The following is a 10,368-nucleotide window of genomic DNA, read 5'->3' on the forward strand; positions in this document are numbered from 1 at the left end:
GCCTCTTGATGAGGGTGAAAGAGGAGAGTGAAAAAGCTGGCTTGAAACTCAACATGAAAAAACAACAACAACAACTAAGATCATGGTATCCAGTTCCATGTTTTCATGGCAAATATAAGGGGAAAAAGTGGAAACAGCGACAATTTTTCTTTTCTTGGGCTCCATAATCACTGCAAGTGGTGACTGGAGCCATGAAATTAAAAGACGCCTGCTCCTTGGAAGAAAAGCTATGACAAATCTAGACAACATATTAAAAAGCAGAGCAAAGGTCCATATAGTCAAAGATATTGTTTTTCCAGTAGTTTTCTATGGATGTGAGTGTTGGACCATAAAGAAGGCTGAGAGCTGAAGAATTGATGCTTTTGAATTGTGGTGCTGGAGAAGACTCTTGGGAGTTCCTTAAACTGCAAGGAGACCAAACCAGTCAATCCTAAAGGAAATCAACCCTGAATATTCACTGGAGGGACTGATGCTGAAGCTGAAGCTCCAATACTTTGGCCACTTGATGTGAAGAGCCAACTCATTGGAAATGACCCTGATGTTGGGAAAGATCGAAGGCAAAAGGAGAAAGAGTGGCAGAGGATGAGATGGTTGAATAGCATCACCAGCTCAATGGTCATGTGTTTGAGCAAACTCTGGGAGATGCTGAAGGACAGGGAAGCCCAGCTTGCTGCATGTGTTCATGGGGTTGCAAAGGGTTGGACACAACTTAGTGACTGAGCAATAAATGTGTGTATCTATATCTATATATACAGCACATCTTTACCCATTCATCTGTCAAAGGATATTTAGGTTGCTTCCATGTGTGACTATTGTAGATACTTGGTGCTATGAACATAGGGGTGCAGGTATCTGTTTGAATTATAGTTTTCTTCTTTTCTGGGTAGATACCTGGGAGTTGGGTTGCTGAATCATATCACAATCTATTTTTAGTGTTTTAAGGAAAATCCATAATGTTCTGCACAGTGACTGTACCAATTTACATTCCCACCAACAGTGTAGGAGGGTTCCCTTTTCTCCACAATTTCTCTACCATTTATTATTTGTAAACATTTTTATGAAGGCCATTCTGGCTGGTATATATGTACACTTCTTTAACATTCCATCTTTCTTCTTTCCATTCTGAAGCTCTAAGTTTTCTCTAGTTATATCCTTCCTTTGTGTTTGGAGAGCTTCCTTAAACCATTTTTCTAGGGATATATTTCTAACTGACTAATTATTGTAACTTTCCTTGTTTTGAGTATGTTTTTTCTTTCCCCTCATTTCTAAAGGAATGTATCTCCATATGTAAAATTTAAGGTTATGGATTCTTTTCTAAAGAACTCAAAAAATATTGGTCAAAGACACAATCTCTTAGGTACAAGATGAATAATTTCTGGTAATCTAATGTACAGCATTGTGGTTGGATTTAATAATACTTGGCATTGCAAGGAAGAGTTTGTATGTGCTGTCACCACAAAAAAAGGTAATTATATGAGGTGATGGTTATGTTAATTAATTTGATTGTGTTTATCATTTCTTTATGTATATGTCAATCAATCATCATATTGTATAACCTCCAAAACAAACAGGACTTGAAAAAATGACATACCACTTCCTTATGTACTCCATGGTTTGAGAACAAAAAAAATCTACTAGAATCTGTTTTCCTCTCCAAATAACGTATCACTTCTGAGTGTTTCATTTCTTGATTATTTTCTTGGTCTTGAGCTTTCAGTAATTCAAAGTGTTGGAAAAGAATATTTTGAGTTTATCCGATTTTGAATTCTCTAATTTCCCAGAGCCTGTCGTTTTTTGGTTTTTCATTTCTTTTCCTTAAATTTGGGAAGTTTTCAAACACTGTTTTTAAAATAAAACTTTTAAAGAAAATGACATTTTATGTCTTAATATCTGTTTGGAGACCCCCAAGATAACTGAAAGTACTGCAACATGGTAGCAATATACTTATTAAAAATAAACTTTAAATTTTGCAACAGTTTTTGGATTTTTAGAATTACTATAAACAGTGACAATTCTCATATTATTATCATTTTATGTTAATATGGTACATTTATCACATTAATATACTGATATTGATAATAATCATTAAACAAAGTCAATGCTTTATTCATACTGTCTCAGCTATTCTCTAATGTCCTCTTCTCTAATGTCCAAGATCCCATCCAGGATACTGACTCACATTTAGTAGTTATGACTTCTTAGGATTCTTGTGGTTATGACAGTTATGTAGATGTGATTTTTTAATGCTCTTGACAATCTGAAAATGATATAGCTATTCCCAAGTTCTCTTGCTTACTTTTAGAATGATAAGATTTTTCCCATCGCTTTGCCCTATCAGAAACAGTCAATATAAAATGGATTAATATAAAATGAGGACATACATATATCTGGGCTGATCCATGTGGATGTATGTCAGAAATCAACACAATATTGTAATTATTTTTAAATTGAAAATAAAAAACTTTTAAAATATGTTCCTGTTGACAATACTTACTTGTAAATTTATAAAATCCACTTTGACATTTATTTGGAATTTATAGACCATTCAGGGCTTCCCTGGTGGCTCAGAGGTTAAAGCGTCTGCCTGGAATGCAGGAGACCCAGGTTCGATCCCTGGGTGGGGAAGATCCCCTGGAGAAGGAAATGGCAACCCACTCCAGTACTATTGCCTGAAAAATCCCATGGACAGAGGTGCCTGGTAGGCTACAGTCCATGGGGTCGCAAAAGAGTCGGACAGGACTGAGCGACTTCACTTTCACTTTCAGAAAGTGATTATTGAAATAGTTGCATTAAAATCAGTTATGTTTGTAGATGCTTTCTATCCATTACAAGAAGCTTCTTTTCCTGCCTTCTACAATTGTAACAGAATGTTTTATAATAAGCCAATTAATTTCTCAGGCTTCTTTGGTGGATCAGAGGCAGGTTGGATCTCTAGCTTGGAGAGATCCCCTTGAGAATAAACTGCAACCCACTCCAGTATTCTTACTTGGGAAATCCCATGGGCAGAGGAGCCTTGTGGGCTACAGTCCATGGAATCACACAGAGTCAAACACAGCTGAGCAACTAAGCATGCAATATCTATGGAGCCTTTGCTGTGTACTGGTCACCCTGCCTGGGTTCTGCCAATATTATGTAGCTGCTGCTGCTGCTGCTAAGTCGCGTCCGACTCTGTGCGACCCCACAGATGGCAGGCCATCAAGCTCCCCTGTCCCTGGGATTCTCCAGGCAAGAACACTGGAGTGGGTTGCCATTTCCTTCTCCAATGCATGAAAGTGAAAAGTGAAAGTGAAGTCACTCAATCGTGTCCGACTCCTAGCGACCCCATGGACTGCAGCCTACCAGGCTCCTCCGTCCATGGGACTTTCCAGGCAAGAGTACTGGAGTGGGATGCCATCGCCTTCTCCGATATTATGTAGAGATAGACTTAAATACCGCTTCCAATGACTCCATCTGGCCCTTGGGAGACACTTCTGGCTCCTAATCAAAAAGGGCTAAGGATTTTAAAATATTTTTTATTGTGGTAAATTTATACATAGCATGACATTCCTCTTCTAACAATTTCAAGTGTACAATTAAATGGGATTAGATTCACGATATTATAGAACTGTCACCACTCTTTTCAAAATTTTTCATCCCTTTGCAAACATCTGTTCACACTGAACAATAATCTACCCAACCCTACCACCCAGTCCATGGTATCCTCTAACCTACTTTCAACTGTCTCTATGAATTTGCCTATTCTACACTTTTCATATCTGTGGAATCATATATTTGTCCTTTGTGTCTGGTTTATTTGATTCAACATATGTTTTCAAGATTAACCATCTTGTAGCATGCATCTAGAAGACACACAAGCATAGAAATAACAAGGTTTCCATTTTCTTTTGGGTTGATAAGAAAAATTTGGAAGCAGCCTTTGCTAGCCCAGTGTAGTCAGGTGCATAATTCACTGTATGTCTTTCCAGCCACATCTTCAATATTTTAGGGGAATATTGCATTTCCCCTCCTCCTGACAAGCTGCCAAGTAATGGATGTGATGTTTCAACAAATGAGTGAGTGAGAATGTTCTGAATCCTACCAGACAGAAGAGTATTAAAAAGGCTTTTCATCACAGATCATTTACTTTCTACACAGAATTAAATTAAGTGAAATAAGAAATTATCCACACTGATTTCTCGGACCTCTAATAGTAACTTTCTTTTCTCAGTGGGTGAATTACTTTAAGATCAGAGCAGTGCAATTGTACACTCCCTTCCAAACCTCATCAAAGAAGCTCAGCATCTCAGGTGAGAAAGACAGAAAAAAAAACACAAACAAACAGATATTTCTAGGCTCAATCGATGTAGAAACAAACTGTTCACCATTCCTCTCCCTTCAGGTCACTCTTTTCTGATAAAAACCCAACATGATTGACAGCAATAGCAACAATCTACTACTTCTCCTTTCTCACTTCAGTATCTGAAGCCTTTGCTTCTTTTATTGCATAAGGAACAACATGGAGCATGCTTGGATCAACAACATGCATGAAACAATTAATATCAACAAGATATAATAGAATTAATAAAGAAGGGATCCCCCTACTGTCTGTTATACTTCCTTGTTCTTACTGAGCTACAGAATCTACTGTGAGCAGAAATGCTTCCACCTTGCAGTGTCTTGATTTCCTAGTAAGGGTTGGGGAATACACAGAACTGTACAAAAAAAATCTTCACGACCCAGATAATCATGATAGTGTAATCACTCATCTAGAGCTAGACATCCTGGAATGTGAAGTCAAGTGGGCCTTAGAAAGCATCACTACCAACAAAGCTAGTGGAGGTGATGAAATTCCTGTTGAGCTATTTCAAATCCTGAAAGATGATGCTGTGAAAGTGCTGCACTCAATATGCCAGCAAATTTGGAAAATTCAGCAGTGGCCACAGGACTGGAAAAGGTCAGCTTTCATTCCAATCCCAAAGAAAGGCAATGCCAAAGAATGCTCAAACTACCACACAATTGCACTCATCTCACATGCTAGTAAAGTAATGCTCAACATTCTCCAAGCCAGGTTTCAGCAATACATGAACCGTGAACTTCCTGATATTCAAGCTGGTTTTAGAAAAGGCAGAGGACCCAGAGATCAAATTGCCAATATCTGCTGGATCATCGAAAAAGCAAGAGAGTTCCAGAAAAGCATCTATTTCTGCTTTATTGACTATGCCAAAGCCTTTGACTCTGTGGATCACAATAAACTGTGGAAAATTCTGAAAGAGATGGGAATACCAGACCACCTGACTTGCCTCTTGAGAAATCTGTATGCAGGTCAGGAAGCAACAGTTAGAACTGGACATGGAACAACAGACTGGTTCCAAATAGGAAAAGGAGTACGTCAAGGCTGTATATTGTCACCCTGCTTATTTAACTTATATGCAGAGTACATCATGAGAAACACTGGACTGGAAGAAGCACAAGCTGGAATTTGCTGGGAGAAATATCAATAACCTAAGATATGCAGATGACACCACCCTTATGGCAGAAAGTGAAGAGGAACTCAAGAGCCTCTTGATGAAAGTCAAAGTGGAGAGTGAAAAAGTTGGCTTAAAGCTCAACATTCAGAAAACGAAGATCATGGCATCTGGTCCCATCACTTCATGGGAAATAGATGGGGAAACAGTGGAAACAGTGTCAGACTTTATTTTTTTGGGCTCCAAAATCACTGCAGATGGTGACTGCAGCCATGAAATTAAAAGACTCTTACTCCTTGGAAGGAAAGTTATGACCAACCTAGATAGCATATTCAAAAGCAGAGACATTACTTTGCCAACAAAGTTCCGTCTAGTCAAGGCTATGGTTTTTCCTGTGGTCATGTATGGATGTGAGAGTTGGACTGTGAAGAAGGCTGAGCGCCAAAGAATTGATGCTTTTGAACTGTGGTATTGGAGAAGACTCTTGAGAGTCCCTTGGACTGCAAGGAGATCCAACCAGTCCATTCTGAAGGAGATCAGCCCTGGGATTTCTTTGGAAGGAATGATGCTAAAGCTGAAACTCCAGTACTTTGGCCACCTCCTGCCAAGAGTTGACTCATTGGAAAAGACTCTGATGCTGGGAGGGATTGGGGGCAGGAGGAGAAGGGGACGACAGAGGATGAGATGGCTGGATGGCATCACTGACTCAATGGACGTGAGTCTGAGTGTACTCCGAGAGTTGGTGATGGACAGGGAGGCCTGGCGTGCTGCAATTCATGGGGTTGCAGAGTCGGACACGACTGAGCGACTGAACTGTACTGAACTGAACTGAAGTCTGTAATAAGGTTTCAGAGGAAGGAGGAAATGTCATGTCAACTGGTAAGTCTGCAGTATTATGATGTCTCAATGGCTTTTCATGACATATGAAAAATTTGATTGAAATTTAATGTTATATCTTTAAAACATCCAAAGACTAGACTCCTAGTTTTCCCCACAATGATGGGAAGATCCCTGTCTTCCCATGTTCTTCTGAACAGACTTATGGAGTGAGAACTGATGAGTCTATAAATGGTGTTGAGCCACAGGCACGTACTTAACTAGGGGATGGGGAGGGTTCAGTCAGCAGGATCTGTATCTCACAAGACTCAAGCCTTAATGGATGGAGGTTAAGGACAGAGAATTGGGTCACAGGATTTTGGCATTGGGTCAAATATGTCAGGGGAACAAAGTTGACACAATAAAGAACCACTCTGCCTCTGTAAGTGGCAATCTTCTACTGTCATGAAATGGCATTATGAGGCACAAGAAAGGTTTGTAGGAACTATACTTGCTGTTATGGTAGAAGCTCTGCTGGACTCAGCAGGTACTCATGGGATGAATATACATCAAGCTCATTCCTTGTGAACAGGTGACCAGACCTGCTGTCCATGTGATCAGCTTGGCAGCACCTCTACCTATGGTCAGTACAGCAAGCTTCACACCTCCTGAGTTAGGCCCTGAAGTCCTTTCTTAGCCCATAACTGAGTTCCTATGTTCACAATTTTCACTTATGACCTTGTGTGCAGAATGACGAATGTGGGACAGGAGCAGTTGTGAGCCACTAGGTGAGCCCTAACTGTGCAAGCATCATCTACCATCACAGTAGGGCCAGAACCAAAGTAGGCCCCCTTCCTGAATTGGAATATGCCCAGCACAGTGCTGAGCAAACTGGACTTCATTCACTTGCCCTGTCAATATTTCCCACAGTGATTTTGGTGAGCTAGGGGGTGGCTGTTAGAACCCCTGGCAGAGGTGCAGAGTAATGTGTGGTGGAGCCACCCAAGAACCCCAACAAGACACCTTTCCCTTCCTCTAGGAGGCTCTGGTCCCTCATCAAAACAAGGAGATAATACCACATCCCTCCCTTGCACAATTGTTGTGAGGACTGAACAATACAGCAGGTGTGAAAGTGCTTGGATAGTGTATGCGACTGAATCCTGTGAGTGTATTCCCTTCAGTGCATATTTATCCCTTACCCTTGACTTGATTTTTGGCTCTAGGAGCTCTGCTCCTCCTTTCTCACTGGATTTGTTCATTTCTTACCCTCAGCATTTCCTACCAATGCTCTGTGGTAGGAAAAACTAATTTTGATCAAAGCAGTAACATGTTTGGTCCCCAGGTGGGACTTGGGATTTCTCCAATCCAGTCATGGCTACACCATTTCTCTTGGTTAAGTCATGATTTTTCCAGCCTCCTCTATAGCTAAAGGTGGCTCTGTGATCAAGTCCTGCCCAATGAGATGTATGGAGAATGTGTTGGGGACTTCTCTGGTGTTTGCCTTTTTTATTGAGAAGGCCAGATGTGGCACAGGAAGGTAGTGGTACTTGGAATGCAATAGAGATGCCTGGAGCTCTTGCAAAGACAGCTGTGTGACTGCATGAGGTTGTCACCTTAACCTGAAAAAAAGAGTGCAGCAGGGAAGTGGAAGCCATGGAGACCTGTGATGTCCTGGAACAGATGAATCAGAAAATGGGTGCTTCCTGACTTCTTATAGCAAACAAAACAAAAAGGAACAAACAAGTGTCCAAAAACCAAACAAACAAGAAAAAAGTAAGGCCCTATTTATTTACCTTTAATTCTAAACTTTAACTTAAATTCATTTGAAGTTAACTTTTACAAATTCTAATTCTGGCTCTATATCCATAAATTCTTATTTCATTAGTCTATTTTGTAAATTTGGATATTTTAAACAACTGTCTATTAGATATTTTCAAACTGATACACAACAGGTTAACTATTATAATGTACTCCCATGTAAGTCTACCCAACTTCAAGTGTAATTCTTTTTTTTTTTTTAATACAGTAAAGATTTAATAGGACTAGTTAATAAAAGACACAAATATAGGGGGAGCTAGGGCAACCAGTAAATAAAAACCAAAATAACAGGGAAAAAATCAGAACCATTGTAATTCCCCAAGCTGGAGCACAATTTTGCGGGGGAGGTGTGTCTTTCCATTCATATAATACCTAACACTGTACATTAAGATTTTAGTATCATAGAAAAACTTGGTTCTTCCATGAAATTCTTTAAATTCTCGATAATTTTTCGAAGTAGACATCATTATGAATGAAAAACAGCCAACGAATGGGCACCTGTTGTTTTTTAACACTGTAGATTTACAGAAACTTTTTAAAAGTTATCATAATCTTTTTTGTCTTTTTTCCCCTCAGCTTCAAATCCATCAACTCCATCACTATCCCTTCTTCGTTTTCTGTTGTTGTGGATGTTAAAACACTGGTTCATCTGTGGTAGTGGATCCATGCCTAGAACTTTGTGTATCTGGCAGAATGCAAGGAGTTGCAATGCAAACTGTGCACTGGATGTGATGTCTCCACGCTGCTGGTCAGTCATTGTCGCCAAGGTATCGAAGGGATCCTTCTCACAAGGATCCAGATGTCCAGGACTACCTTTAAGAATAATCCCTGAAGAAATGCACTCAAAAACTCTTCTCAGAGCATCTCCAGGGCTTTGAGGACTAGAAGCACTACTGATTGCTTTCTGTACTAGTAACTCCATCGCCCAGCTTGGAAAATCAGACCAAGTTGGAACTCGTTGACAGAGGTCCCGGAGAATACGTATGATAATCACACAGGACTGTAGACCATTAGCTCTAGCCTGGAACCACTTAGCGTGGCCTAGAGCAGCCAGAGCATCAAGGCATTTTTGCCTGTCCAAGATGTCCGGTGGGTCTTTCACCATACCCAAGGTTACATCTCCTTCCCTCATGTTCTCTTCTCAAATAATTGGAGATGTCAGGGTGATAGTGATTTGCATTTTGGGTTCCACACATGAGTTCAAAATTATTGCCACTTCAGAAACAGCACATTTTATGTCATACTTCTCAGGACTTATAACAGCAAGCTGTTTGGGTAGGTTTTCTGCAATACGGCTTAATAATGTCTTTGAAGGTTTCTCTGAGCACAGCAAAACAAGGTTGACATTTCTATCTCCTCGGAGAAGTAATCCTTTCACCAATACTCCCACTCTCGAAACTCCCTTTAAAGCTCTATCTTTACCTCCCTCTTTCTTATCATCTCCCTCTTTGCTCTTGCTCTTCTCGTGTTCAGTTAAGCTGTCTGAAACAAGTTTTAAAGCACGTTCAGTGATAGAAACAATTTTCTGAACTGCCTGTAATTCCTCTTCAGTTGGATAAATGGTAGCATGCTTTGTCATTACGTAACAGTCATCAGATGAGTCACGACGATGTAAGGGTGCAGGCCCCTGTGGCTGAGGAGGCATGCCTGGTTGGACTCCCAGAAGGCCTAGTGGGCCCGGGGAACCATGAGGATAGCCTCTGTCAGGCATTTGGTGGCGATCATCCCAATGATACTGTTCTTCCTCCATTCTTCTCCAGTACATGTCCTCTTCGTAACGTCTCATTTCCATTCTCCAGTGTTCTTCCTCTTCTCTTCTTCACCAGTACTCCTCTTTCTGCATTTGCTTTCTCATTTTCTCTTCTTGAATCTTTCTTGCTCTAATACTGGGCTCTACTTCTTGCAAATCTGGATTTACTTTATTATTTTTTTTCTTTATTTTATTTTTTAACTTTATAATATTGTATTGATTTTGCCATGTATCAACATGAATCCACCACAGGTATACACATGTCCCCATCCTGAACCCTTCTCCCTCCTCCCTCCCTGTACCATCCCTCTGGGTCGTCCCAGTGCACCAGCCCCAAGCATCCAGTATCATGCATCGAATCTGGACTGGCGAGTCGTTTCATATATGATATTATACATGTTTCAATGCCATTCTCCCAAATCATCCCACCCTCTCCCTCTCCCACAGAGTCCAAAAGACTGTTCTATACATCAGTGTCTCTTTTGCTGTCTCGTATACAGGGTTATTGTTACCATCTTTCTAAATTCTATATATATGCGT

General features: G+C 40.3%; 1 non-coding gene and 1 pseudogene across 2 annotated transcripts; one reads left to right on the plus strand and one right to left on the minus strand.

Moving 5' to 3' along the window:
• The first annotated feature begins 2,553 nt into the window (after positions 1-2,553).
• TRNAS-GGA lies at positions 2,554-2,625 on the plus strand. Its single transcript has one exon. It is a non-coding gene; the product is annotated as a tRNA-Ser (tRNA).
• A 5,661-nt stretch (positions 2,626-8,286) lies between these two features.
• LOC113887617 lies at positions 8,287-9,974 on the minus strand (annotated as a pseudogene). Its single transcript, XR_003509771.1, has one exon. The product of XR_003509771.1 is annotated as a zinc finger RNA-binding protein pseudogene (transcript).
• Between the last annotated feature and the right edge of the window lie 394 nt (positions 9,975-10,368).

The sequence above is a fragment of the Bos indicus x Bos taurus genome, chromosome X, assembly GCF_003369695.1.
Source record: "Bos indicus x Bos taurus breed Angus x Brahman F1 hybrid chromosome X, Bos_hybrid_MaternalHap_v2.0, whole genome shotgun sequence".
In the NCBI taxonomy this organism is placed as follows: Eukaryota; Metazoa; Chordata; class Mammalia; order Artiodactyla; family Bovidae; genus Bos; species Bos indicus x Bos taurus.